Here is a 15,093-nt window from a genome sequence, read left to right as displayed (position 1 = left end):
CAGTTTTGCTTGAGATTAATTGAAATAGCGGTGATTTTGGTTGGTCTTAGTTCTTTACACCCTTTTGGCGCCATACACAATCCATTTGAAGATTTTATTGATTCATTTGTCACTTTTTTCGTGCACAGAAGCGTAAAATTTTTAACAGGTACTTAAAATGAATGGACATTTTGAGATGAGTTCTTTCTTATTTTGAAAAGTTGGAATTTCTTTTTTTTTTTGCTAAAATATGGTAGTGTTGGCTCTATCACAGGAACGGCTATGGTCATTCATTCTTGCCGTAGAGTCGGACCCATGTCGGACCACGCTCAGTTTTCTTGCTATAGTTCGTTTTTTAGCATTAGAAAGAACTCCACAGAAGCAAGCGTGCAGTTTTTATCATTAATTATTTTGAATTATTAATAATTATTGAATTATCTAATGTAGCATGGTCAATACATATAATTTACTTCAAATTATTACCGCTAAAAGTGCCGGATTTGGAACAACAAGCTTACTTCTGCGAAGTTCTTTCTAATGCTAAAAAAAACGGACTATAAGTACAACTACAAATACAAGAGTTTAATAGAGATAGTTATGTAGGTACATGTATATATTATGCATTGATTCTTACCGCCAAGTTTCTGTAAAGTTAGCGTGGTCAGAGTTTACAAACTTGCGGAGGCTTGACATTCCCGTAGTGTTCAGTGTTAAATTAACAAAAAAGGAAGGTGCCTGAGGTAAAGGTGATCTAGTACCTACCTTAGCTAGTATAGTTAGAAACTTTGACATGCTTAACCCATTACTTGAAAAATAAAAAAAAATCGTTACTCTAAACTTCGCTATAGCGCCTACTATTTAGTATTTAGAATTTTAGAGCAAAAAGATATTAAAAAAAAAAGGAGAGAACACCTAAAATTTGTGTTTTGCAAGATTTGGACAAATGGTTAAAAAAAAACTCTTTAGAACGAGAATTGTTTAAAAAATAAGACGCTCTCACTTAGCCTACATAAAACGGCTGATTTAGACGATGCGAGAACTCGCATGCGAGTTTCATACCATTGCGGGTTTTGATCGGGCGGTTGAATCGGACGTAATCCACAGTCCGCAATGTAACTAAAATTGCATGCGAGTTCGCGCGCCGTCCAAATCAGCCCTTAAAGAGAGCTGTCAATGTCAAACCCCCGCGATCCGCGCCGTCGCTTTTTTGCTTTCAAAGTGTTTTACAACTTTTTATACGAGTAGGCAGCTCACGCAGGTTGTACAGGGTTAAGATATTGAGTTGCTCTTTAATGATTAATGATTTATAGGGCAAACACTAAACATCCCTCATATATATTTATACCGCGATATAATTTCAGTGTTTTTACAGTGTAAAAACAAGGAAATTATATCACGGTAGACCCGTTTGTGTAATTTAATTAAATATGTGTACAAAACGCGAGAGTTTAAAGTGTTACCTCTCATATAATTGACATATTTCCTATGCTACACCGAAAGGAATGTTTGCATAGCAGTGGGTCACAAAATTTTGTTGCTATTACTCAAAATTTGGGACTTGTGACGAACTACGTGTTACACTACGTGTTAGCCCACGGGTCGGTTTGTAACAATAAAATCATAATTTTATCGACATCGACAAGTAAAACATTGGGTATATATGTCGGCGGCCGATCGTAAGATCAGGCATATCGTGAAACGTGAAAATCTTTGACTCGTTCCCTGAGTCGACGGAGCCCCGCTATGCGGGGCTCCTATTTCTGGGCAGTTTGCCCTTCGGGCATCTGAAGCAACCTAACCAATCTATTCTACCTATATATTGGTTTAATGTGACTATTGTCAAAACATTACACAGGAACATTACGATCTGCCTGATTTTACGACCGGCCGTCGACATACTGTATACAAGTTCTCGCACTTTTTAAACGTCAAACCAAATTGCACGCGTCAAACCCAGGGCATGCAGTTATGGGTCGAAGTTAACAGTTAGTCCAAGCTATATTGGCAGCGATTTTCAAAACACTGTGCAAGTATTATTCCAAACGTCATTCTATGAAATTATGACGTTTAAAATAATACTTGCACAGTATGCGCTATTAAAATCGCTGCCAAGTTAGCTTGATCTAACTCTAGACACTTGCCTCAAGCTAAGTCCTTCAAACACCTAACTAGGAGTACATAACTACATATGCATGAGGACCTTAAGATAAGTAGTTTTTTTTATTGTGTTTTTTTTGTTAGCGGTTTCGTAAGCGGTGGTGACCGAGTTAATTAAAGTGGATCTGACGTCCGACTTTCAATCCGTAGGTCGTGGGTTCAAATCCTGGCTCGTACCAATGAGTTTTTCGGAACTTGTGTACGGAATATCATTTGATATTTACCACTAGCTTTTTGGTGAAACAAAACATCGTGAGGAAACCTGTATACTGTAAAGAAATTCAAAGGTGTATGTAAAGTCCCCAGCCCGAATTGGGCCAGCGTGGGGACTAAGCCTAAACCCTCTCGTGCTTGAGAGGAGACCAGGGCTATAACCGCGAAGTTCGCAAATTGCGGGGATTTTTCTCTGTCACTCTAATTACGCCTTCATTGGAGTAAAAGAGAAAGATCCCCGCAATTTACGAATTTCGGTTTTCGCGGTAGCCGCTCTGTGCCCACTTATATATATAGGCTAAATTATTATTATTATTTTCCGAGGTGTATGAAACAAGTAGGTATTGGATTATGTTATATTATTGTTTTTATCATAATGTACATACCTACTAACAAGGTGACTTTCTCTTATGTACGGAAGCAACACGTGGAAATCTAAGTCCACACGGCAGTCGTTCACCCAAAGATAGCTACATTGTATCTATTTGTCCATGCACGTAGGTCATAGATTATCTTCAGTTACGCATTATTGAAATATTGTTGCTTACGATATGTGTTAATTGCTAGGATAGAAGTCTTAGGAGGGATATATGCCGGGAAGTTCAAAGAGACTATTAATAAAATTAGGTTGATGGAATTTAATCTTTCGATCGGCATATTGGCTACACACCCTGATTTCATGTAAATCTGAAGGCCGCGCTGCAGGAGAGGTGCGTATCGATGGCTATAAATTTTTTTATTATAATATCAGTTGCAATAACGCTTATTTAGTATAATTATTAAATAGTATAACAACACTTAAATATATTTTCATATGATATAAATTATCATTTTATATAAAGATTAATTGATCTAATAACATTTAGCATAACATTCTTCAAGTATAATGCATATTTTCTATACTGAATTTATGATATAAAGTTATTTCATCTAAAGTAAATTGTTGATATAATGTATTAGATATATAATTCCACATTTACTATTACACACTACAAAAAACGATTATTTCTACATATAACGAAATGCTATTTATAACAAGGTAGGTAAGGTTAAGAACTGCGACACCTACACAAAACCAACCGCTACCAGAAAAGTAGGTTAGGTTAGGTTAGAATAGCGTCCATTACACAAAACAAACCACTACCTAATCTACGTTAAACATTTACATATGTTGTCATAAAAATACCTTTACTATAATATTATACCGAATAATACTTATATAATAATACTTGTATAATAAATGAGCATTATATCACATGATCGTTATAATAAATGAGTGTTATATCAAAAGATAATTATACAAAATGATATTAAACATTTTAATAATATACCAAATGTATATTATACAAAATGAGTTATTATATTTTCTGAAATTATATTAAATGTTGTTATATCTACAGAAAATATATTAATTATTTTTATATCGATCATTACACACCCCTGCAGGAGAGTAGAGCTCTAATACAAACTAAAGGTCAAATGTGATAGAGTCGCCTATTTTTAATACATATAATTTGTACAGCCACTTTGTTAGTAGAAAAGACGACATGAAAATGTAGGAAATGTCGCTTTTTAGCGATAAGACCACCAGTGGCCTATTTTATAAAGCTACAAGTTACAATTTACAAGCGGAAGTCTCGTTCTAACACATAGGGTTAGAAAGAGACTTCCGCTTGTAAATTGTAACTTGTAGCTTTATAAAATAGGCCACAGTTGTTTACCTCTGCTTGTATTTTTGTTTTCTTTTATTTTATTGAGGTATAGGAATAAAGAGTATTTGTATTGTATGTATTGTATTGTATTGTAAGCGTGAAATGCCATAGAAATTTTGAACTTCGCGCCTTTTTCTACTGACAAGTTAAGTATGTTTGAGTATAAATGAAATATTGCATGACTGGCAAACAGAATGTCATAAAACAAATAAAAAACAAATAGTACATGGCTGGTATAATAGCGGGAGTGATAAAAAGTAAAAGTTTGAAATAAGAAGAAAGTGCACGCGCAACCGATGCACTTATGGATGACACGTGTGACGAGATGCAGCGAGCCGCGCACCAGTGCCAGATATAATAATTAATTAAGTCAATGAAGCTTAGAAACGTATATCACAAATATATATATATATACATGTCGGCGGCCGATCGTAAGATCAGGCATATCGTGAAATTCCTGGGCATATCGTGAAACGTGAAAGTCTTTGACCCGTTCTCTGAGTCGACGGCGCCCCGCTACGCGGGGCTCCTATTTCTGGGCAGTTTGCCCTTCGGGCATATGAAGCAACCTAACGAACCTATCCTACCTATATATTGGTTTAATGTGACTACTTATCGTCAAAACATTACACAGGAACATTACGATCTGCCTGATCTTACGATCGGCCGCCGACATACATACTTTTTTTAATGCTTCTTCGGTGGCAAACAAGCATACGACTCCCCTGATGGTAAACGGCCCCAGAGTTTTAACCGAAAACACCGCAAATATGTAGCTATACAGCTAAGGGTGACATGCTTGCGACGCTTGAGACTTTTTTTATACTACGTCGGTGGCAAACAAGCATACGGTCCGCCTTAAGGTAAGCAGTCTCCGTAGCCTATGGACGCCTGCAACTCCAGAGGTGTTACAAGCGCGTTGCCGACCCTAACACTCCGCACCTTGGTTGAACTTTGGTAACCTTACTCACCGGTAGGAAGACAACACTATGAGTAGGGCCTAGTGTTATTTGGTTGCGGCCAGTAAAACAAAATTGCCCAATTCAACCCAAAGATTTGAATAAATTTCAAAACAGTTACTTAACGAATCAGATAGAAAAAAAACGAACGGTCAAGGAATTTAATTTCAGTACCATCTCGTACCTTGTCACAGTGACAATAGTATGAGGTCCCTAGTGACTTTCATATTGTCACTGTGACAAGGTACTAATTTGTACGGGAATTAAATTCTTTTGACTGTACGTAAGTACAGTCAACTGCAATAATATATTACTCAACGAAGAATATGTATGTGACACGCTCTTATATTTAGCTCTACAAATAAGGTCGTGCCAGATATTTTTGCGGCCTTCGTTGTGTAACATATTATTGCATGTGACTGTACCTATATAATGTATGATTAGACCTGACTGAATTTATATTTGTTATACTTAAATTATAGTAATAAACCTTAAGAATTAATTAAATTGATTGACTCCTACAGCTGAGATTTGAGAAACCAAATCCATCTCATAATTCTCATACCATACCATACATACATAATTATAATAAAAAACATTGCCCTTTCCTCTTCGTCAGTCGTGTAAATTGTACACTCATAAGTATTTCACGATAAAATTTGACGTTGTGTTTAGGCAAAATTTAGTCATACTTCAAAAGAAGAAACTATTTTTAAAAAGCCATCTTACATCGCAAAAATAGCTTTCATCCTTGAACAATATGTGCCACAAGGATTAAACTGAGACAAATGTAAATGCTTACAAAATGAAATAATTATATATCTCCATCAAAAAGACGAGTTTATGTCAGAAAGTTAGGGCGTTTACGCCCTTTTTATTTTGAACTTTAAGTAATCGTAATGCGCGCGCGATCATATTGACAACCTTTTATTTTTATCATTTTACTATTTTACACTCTATACTATTAAGATAAAGTCGAAAATCGTATAAATTTCATCGTCACTATAACAAGCCTAAATAATGCCTAAATACGTATTATGAACCTTATTACAATAACATTACAGTCTATAATGTTATATGTAGTTTTGATTTTACGGTTTTAACTTTCCAGAAAATCTTCATGGCAAAAAGTCTTAAGTAACTTGTTTTTCCTCACAAGTAAAGCTCTTTATTGATTGAAATGTTGTTTGTTTGATGCATTATTATTATAATAACACTCATTACTTAGAAGCAGTTAATTTATTTGTGTTTTAACCGTTGATCACCTAACTGCGGTAGTTGAGTGTTTCATGTTTCAGGGGGTCGCAGGTTCAAGCCCCGTATATCAATGTTTGACTGTACAGCCTATACAGCCAAGGAATTAGATTTTCTACCATTGCGGTTCTTGGCATAGTTACTAAATCAAAAATAGGGGCCCACTGATTAACAGTCCGCCGGACGGTATCGGCCTGTCAGTTAGAACAAAATTTTGACAGTTCCGAACAAACTGACAGGCCGATACCGTCCGGCGGACTGTTAATCAGGCCCCTTAAAACTGAACTAAAACGGAAGAATATACAAATGGGTCTTTCCTATCGCAAATCTCCGAAATAGACGTAGAATACTTTAAATTAAAATAAATAATTTAAGCTACCTAATCACTTTCTTCTACTATATTAGACATAGATAGAGGAATTTTCTGATTTTTCCTTACTCCCAGTGATTACCAATTAAAAAAATGTGTAGGAATAAAAAGATGTTTCTGTCCTTCGCAGAGCGATAAAAACTGGTTTTTGTCTTGTCTATTTTTTTCCATATTTTCCTAAATTAAAAAATTAAAAAGTCACAATTTAACACGCCCCCCCCCCCCTTGAAGCTTTATCGCAATTTGCTCCAATGTAATGTACTTAATTAGAATATTGATTCATTCATTCTTTAGTTGATCATCTCCAATCCAAACTCTTTGAAACCTTTCTACATTTTACTACAATGTAGTAGGAGCATTCCATGAAATTGTCTACCGTTTGTCCCGTACAAACGCGAATTTTGTGAAGATTTGCAAGTATAAGAGTTTCCTTTTCTATAACAAATGGTCAAAAATATCCACAGAAAAATAATCGCCTGGTTTAAATGCCGAAAAAAAAGTCGCAACACAGGAAATAAAATGCGTTTGTACGGGACAGCCCGTGGAATGCTCCAGTATAGGTACCTATCTAAAATAATACTCCAATATAGTAATATTCTTAGAAAACTAACATGTTTCTCGTATACCTAACGATGAGAGCTAATGATTTATTAACAGAATATCTAGGCCACAAGATGAGCATGAAATGCTTACACTTGTCCTAGCCGCAACGGTGCTCAAACTTCAACAATTAGTTCAACAAACATTCTTTTGTTTATTCTATAGCTTGGTTGTTGAAATAATTGTGTATATGAAAAAGTATGTATACCTTATTATTGATTCAAGTAAAATATACATTTTAGACTTTGCATTATTTTTAAGTTGTAATAATCGTGGGTCAGGAGTCAGGAATGGACGATATTGTAAGGACAGTTAAATAATGATAAAATTAATTGTTATTCGAGATATGACCCACGTTTTCATATACATATTTGCATGTAGGACTGTAGGTATTTAAATTATTTATTTAAACCACATACAACAGCAAAATAGGTACCATTACTTACTATTAGCTTTGTGGAACATTCTAGGCTTATATCGGATCAGAAACAAAGGAGTTACTATCACAGTAAACAATATACATAGTTATCTTCAGTTCAAATTAATTCCAACTAGCTTTCAGAAAAATAGTTCACGACTGACCTATCACGATTTAAACTTCGAAAAAAGGACAAATTTTCCTCATTATCATCCTCAGGAGTTCTGCCGACCTTACTCAATACAACTACATAGAACTATGTAGAGAAAGTTAAAGTTTGAGAACCAGTGATCATCGCGGTGGTACACCGAATTAACACTCGTGCGCACCGCAGGACACCAACTGCGGCCCGCTGGTTTTTATTTGGTATGTTTGAACTATAGGTACCTACTCTATAATTTTAATTCTATTTTACTACTAATATTATAAATGTGAAAGTAACTCCATCTGTCTATGTGTTCATGTGAAATGAGATTTGGAGTGGAGAGAGTTTTAGGCCCGGAGCGGCCTAAAACTCCCTAAAACACAGAATAGTTTTTATCAAAATTAAATAGTCTGCATCAAATAAAGGATTTATAAATCCTATAAATACAATAAATTGTATTCAGAGCAACTAAAAAAAACACTTATTAATAAACTAGGTAGGTACAGTCAACTGTAAAAATATGGGTGTACAAATCGTCTCAAAAATATGTCCCATAACTCTTATGTCAGTGAATTAAGAACTATGGGACATATTTTTGAGTAAGTTGTCTACACCCATATTTTACAGTTGACTGTACAAGTTAGTTTCATTTAAAGGAGTTTGTTTCCAGGTCAACTATATCTGCAGCTGTGAGGGTATAATTTTTGAAGAATCAGTTTTGGCGTTATCTTGGCCTCCAAACTTTCAAGAAAAGAGGGTACTTCCATCATAAAGGCTGGAAACGCACTTGCTACCCCTCTGGTATTACAGGTGTCCGTGGGCGAATTAGTACCATCTATAGTTCGTTTTTTTTAGCATTAGAAAGAACTTGCAAGAAGGTAAAGCGATCTTGACATGACTTTTAATTGAAAAACGCTTTTTAAAAACCAAAAACTATTACTTATGAAAGCAGAAGAATATAAATGATCGTATTAGATTCATAATTGTTACATATTTGCCGTAACTTATTTTAAAATGTGTTTTTCAATTAAAAGTCACATCAAGATTGTTTACCTTTATTCTAATGCTAAAAAAAACGGGGTATACGTAAGAAAAGCATCTTAATGTGTGGGTTAACGTCGATGTACTTTTCCAATTATTTTCTCATAGCGGCCCGCAGTTGATGCCTCATAGGCAATACAGCACATGTCCATACAGAAATAAATACAAGTAATTGTGCACACGCCCAACTCGTGGCAGAAAAAATCTTTAAAAATAAACCCCTTCCAGCCCTACATCTTTTTTAATTGTTTACGAATGCGCTTTGAAGACGGTTTGTTTAGATAAAGCCGATATGAAGATAATGAAGTTTGTTTTGTATACTAAATTATTGAAGGTAGAGTCGCAGGTTTGAGTACATGTGTAGTAATTGTACATTTTGAGTAACAATATTTTACCCATGACTTTTAGTATTAGGTATAGGGTTCATATGACCCGTATAAACCCTATACCTAATACTAAAAGTAATTGGGTAAAATATTGTTACCTGGGTCATATATGATCAGAGGCCCAAACAAATGGTCACAGAAACTAACCCATTGGTACCCCAGAGATGCTAGAAGAAAGAGAGGCAGACAGATACTAAGGTGGGAAGATGATATAAAGAAGGTTGCTGGACCAGCTTGGAGTAGGGAAGAGCGGGAGAGAGAGCGCTCGAAGGTTTTAGAGGAGGCCTATGTCAGTGGACAAGCTAGAAATAATTAAAATAAAATAGAAGAAATAAAATAAAACATGCAACACATAATATCTAGCAGTAAAGGCTAAAAACAAAAAACAATTAGGTATTGGGTTCTTCAAAAAAGGAGTGTACAGGAGTTTTTTAAAGGGTCGGGAACGCGCATTGAACTTAACACCCTTGGAGTTCACCCGCCAGGTGACTACTTACCATCCGGCAGGCTTTATGCTTTATTGCCACCAACGTGGTATAAAAGACCTTTTCGTAGAACACTTTCTGCCGTCATTCGGACGTCGAGTAGATGCCACTACGCTCAGCGGCAGAACTTGCTAAGCGGGCAAGGTGTTCAAAACTACCTTGACACGCTCTTATTCTCTACAATAAAGTCGCGTCAAGATTATTTTGAACATCTGGCCCGCTTAGCAACTTCTGCTGCTGACGTAGCTGTTGCAAGAATTTACCATTTTCCTCCGTAAAGGCGTTACGTTGACATCAGTAAAAAAAACGCTTAAAAAAATGCGTGTATGACCAAGTGGTCAGAAAAGCATTTTTTTAAGAGTTTTTTTGGTAATAAATCGCATCCCGATCGAAACTCTTTCAGACGATAAGTCTAGATGCTACTTATTGTGAATTTATAAAATCGTGAGCCGGTGGTATCACCTAAAATTAATTCGATCAGGTGATCGATTTTTTACCATGCACCAAATTTTTTACGTTCGGGTAGCTGCTAAATGTTCAATTCGATTGCACCAATTACATAGCTCATCATTATTGTTCAAAATTTGTACAAAAGCTGGATAATTGAGTAGTAAATTGGTCAATTATTAGGGTTCCGTACCCAAAGGGTAAAACGGGACCCTATTACTAAGACTCTGCTGTCCGTCCGTCCGTCTGTCACCAGGCTGTATCTCACGAACCGTGATAGCTAGACAGTTGAAATTTTCACAGATGAGGTATTTCTGTTGCCGCTATAACAACAAACACTAAAAACAGAATAAAATAAAGATTTAAGTGGGGCTCCCATACAACAAACGTGATTTTTTACCGAAATTAAACAACGTCGGGCGGGGTCAGTACTTGGATGGGTGACCGTTTTTTTGTCTTCTTTTGCATTATGGTACGGAACCCTTCGTGCGCGATTCCGACTCGCACTTGCCCGGTTTTTTTATATTGTCATCAAAAGTAGCTCGAAAAGTGCTGTGTTGCCAGTTCCTTTTTCTTTGAACTTGGTTGGACATGCCACCGAGTGTCTAGATTTTATTATCTGGGATATAAAATAAAACACCTGTTGATCATTTAAATATTTTTTGTAGGCTAAGATAAACTTGGAAAAAATCAACTCCTTGAGCCGGACTCGAAGTCGTGACGTTTCGGAACGCCGATCCGATTGATATCTACTAGCTCGCTTTGGTAACATTCGATAGCTTAGTTGGTTAAGAGCGACCGGACCGGTGTCCCTAAAGGTCGCAATTCCGAGCCTTAAGACGAAACAGGAGCTGAGTTTTAAATATTTTTGGTAAATATACCCGTCTCGCTAACGGAAGCGGCTCCGAAACTAGTGCGATAAGGACAGGCTAAAATCCTGCGTAAAAATCTCAAAAATTGAAATTTCGTACTCGACTGTTTCCTCCTCCAAAACTTAACCAATCCTAACCAAACTTGGAAATCTAAATTATTATGAAATTATCTGCGTCGGACCGTTTTGGTTTTTTGGCTAATTGATATCAGTTTTGATTACTACGCCTCTCATTGCGGCATAGTCAATTAGGCCATTATGGAAATTTTTGAAGGGCTCTAGCGCCTTAAAAATCAAAAATATCAAAAAAAGCAAAACGGTCCGACACAGATATTGACAATATTAATCTGTGTTGAAAAAATTATTGCTCTAGCATCAAAACCCACGGAGGAAATAGTCGAGTACGTTTGTATGGAGAAATGACCACTCCTGTTGGCTCTTAAGTCACGCTAGACCGGGCCGTGCCCGGCCCGAGGCATCCGCATATCATTTTCTATGACGGCTGGTCGGTGATCACGTGGTGCTTTCCATAGAAAACGACGCGCTGGAAGCTCCGGCCCGGCCCCAGTCCTGTCTAGTGTTAGTCATCTTTTACCCGAGGGGAAGTTAGAATTTTTCAATATTTTCTTTAATATCTTCTTCTACCTAGCGTTATCCCGGCCTTTGCCATCAGGGTCCGCTTTCCTACTTGCTTTCCTCCACTTTGCGCGATCCTGGGCGTCGTCTCGTGTGGGCCCGTTAAACTTCAAATATTTATTTCAATATTTATTTAAATATTTATTTAGATCAATACTTGAAATATTTATAAAGTATTGATCGCTGACGTATCTTATTTATAAAAAACAGTTTAAGATAAACTTAGCATTAAAGCCTAATAGAGCTATTATCGTCAATAAGAATGTCCACATTTCTATAATAAATTAAAGATTTAAAAAAGCTAATGGATTAATTCATAATTACAAATATAGCAGTGCATAGTGAAGGCAGATAACGTGGCATTCTGGTAACATCATCGACGTGACACCGCTAGCTTGATTTATGATGGCAGCAAGTGCAATAGTGAAGTGCCCAAGACGTACCTACAAGCATCGATATCGATAAAATATTCAATTAGAATAAGAATAAGAACTGTTTTTGCCATAAAAAGATAACACATATGATGTAATAATTACAAGAAAAAAAATACTAAAAGACTAATGTAAGCATTAACTTTTATCTTCTTTTTTACTCGATCAAATTAATTTAATATACTTATATAAAAGTGTTATGTTACGATTGTTATTAGCAATATTGTACAATGAAAAAGTTAGATTTTATTGTGCGTCTAGGAAACTAATAAATACATTATATACAACCAAAATATATTAATGTTTTTTATTGTTAATATATTAATGTATTTTTGACGTTCAAAATAAAATAAAAACAAACATAAAAATACATTGTTTAATATAACTTTGTGAAATCATAACTTAAATTGAAACATTATAATCTAGCTAATTACCTTTTTCTTCGTGAATCACTTGAGAGCTTGATCAGTTTTTAGTGACTTCAATTTTAGTTTTTAATTTAAGTATATCAAGTATTTTATTCCATAAATTGCTGGAAAATCGTTCATTTCAAATCATTCATATATAAAATAATAATATAAAAATTCATACTATAAAAATAACACCTGCTATTGCGTTTTCCCATCCCTACGAACGCACTGACATGTGGCTCTTAATTATAACTCTTCTCGCCCTCAACTAAAACCGCTGAACCGACAAAAAACCTGAAATAACCGTATTTTTAATCCAGATCTGGTTACTGAACTCTAACAAAAAACCAACACATGTCTACGAATGGGTTAAATTCCTTTTTTTACCCGAAAGTGTCGTTCAATTCGAAATGGTAAGTTAGGGGTTTAATTTAGTATTTTCAAATGCGTTTTTATGTTGTTTTTTTCCGGGTTGTTTTTATGATTTTTTGTATTGAGAGATGAGTAATGGCAACACATGGCAATGATCGTGATTGTTGCCATATGAACCACGTGAGAATTGTTTTTTTGGTTTAGTTTTAGATATCCTAGAACGTACATTTTCATTTTTAGAGCGTATTGCTCGTCTCGAAATAAATGTGACAGTGTCTATGTCAGTCGGCCGAACTCGTTTTGAGTTCCCTGAATAAGCAGAAACGCTATTTGGATTTTTTTCATATTTTGTTGAATCATCATTACTTATACTATGTATTAGATTATTACGTATAGCCTTATTACAATCTTATTCACATCTACCTATCCTTTTTCAAGTCACTTTCTAAAGAAGGCAAGTTTACCTAATCACAAGCTCTTTCGATCCTAATTAATATGAGAAAGTTGTCCCTAGATTTTTATTTATATTCCGTTACCGTTTTTCATAGACTTTGTATGACGGTAACGGAATAAAAAGGACGAAATATTTTGGGACAGTTTTTCTCTTATTAGCTTCGAGCAACACCGGCTTCCGACACGTCGGGAGGGAGCGGCCCAAGCGATATCTCGCCGTACAAATTTTTCTGCCATTTTTCGCGGGGGGAAAGGTGCACACAGTCGCATTTCTCACACACTTACATACAAAATCCAATCTGTAATGACGACACAAATACATAGAAAATGACACACGTCAAAGACAAATCTTGCAAACCTCGATCTCTTTTTGTGTACGGACGAGTGACTAGTGTCACAACACGCACACTAACACATTTTCGTTGAAGTATGTCATTGTATTCTGAGAGATGAGAAGTCGGATTTGTCGCTCGACCGATCCGCAATTTGTACTGAGCGAGCAAAATCGATAAATCCAACAATTACTTGAGACTAAAATATAATAATTGTATTTAAATGTAATTTAACGTAAGATATGTAAAAAAAAATATTACATGTGAAATGTAACACTTTCTTTTTGTAAATTTGATGTCGCCGACCTCTTTTTATAACAAAAAACCGAGCAAACAGGCATTTTTGTGCAGCAGTGTTCACGCGCGCGTCTGGACTCGGTCTAGTGAAAAATCCAAGTGCAACTAGTTTTATTACCCGCGCTAGATTAAATTGACGCGCTAATCTTGTACTTCGGCAGAGGGGAAATAGTGCGAATGCCGCCTCCCTTCCGTGTTGCTCGAAGCTTATTAGGATCGAAATGAAAAAAAAAAATAGTGTAGGTCCCAACCCATCTTGACCATATATGTCAGTTGTCAATGTTGTCATTTTCTTATTTTGGCATAGCCATTCAAATGAGTCAGTGCGACATTTGTTGCGCATGCGTTTTGCAACCGTTTTATCATAAGACGATATCCGTCTGGCATCTTGTGTCATATCCGCTCATGCTTTCAGGATATCATCACCGACACTTCATTATAAATATTTCATGCAATTTTTGTTTCAGTTGCTCGTTTGTGCCTATCTACTCGTAGGTATGTTGGTTCAAAATTTTGCGAATAGGGTATTATACTGTATTTAAAATAAACTATTTTACACCATGCATGAAATAAAGCACCAGATAATTATTAGAAAAACACAGATAGGAGTTATTTTTAAACACAAGTTCTATTTAATAAATCGGATAGAAATATAAAAAGTAGTGGAGTTGACCGTGACGTCACGATGTAATGTTACTAATGTTTCATATAAATTCCATATTAGTTAGCAAATAGTTTTGACAGTTCTTAAAAAATAAATGATTTGGCTAGTAGAAAAATACCCTATTATTCAACTTGTTGATGTCTGATCGAGTTGAAGCTTTGGATACTTATGTTAGTCTGGTGATACTTCAATATTCTTATTAGGTGTACTTATGTGTTACATTCAGACAGATAACAGAAGTTATCAAGGCAAAAACGAGTGCTATACGAAATGAAACATCGTTAACTCTAACAAGTAATATATTAATAAATGAACGTACATAGTTCGCTAACTTTCAAGTTCCTAGAATTTTCAAGAATGAAATTAAATTGCAAATCGATACATATGTGTCCTTACTACGTGTTAAGTACTTACTTAAATATAAAACGAAAAAAAAAAACGAAAGCCGTACGTAAAATCTT

This window comes from Cydia fagiglandana, chromosome 22 (genome assembly GCF_963556715.1).
Source record: "Cydia fagiglandana chromosome 22, ilCydFagi1.1, whole genome shotgun sequence".
In the NCBI taxonomy this organism is placed as follows: domain Eukaryota; kingdom Metazoa; phylum Arthropoda; class Insecta; order Lepidoptera; family Tortricidae; genus Cydia; species Cydia fagiglandana.
Note: the sequence above shows the minus strand (reverse complement) of the source record.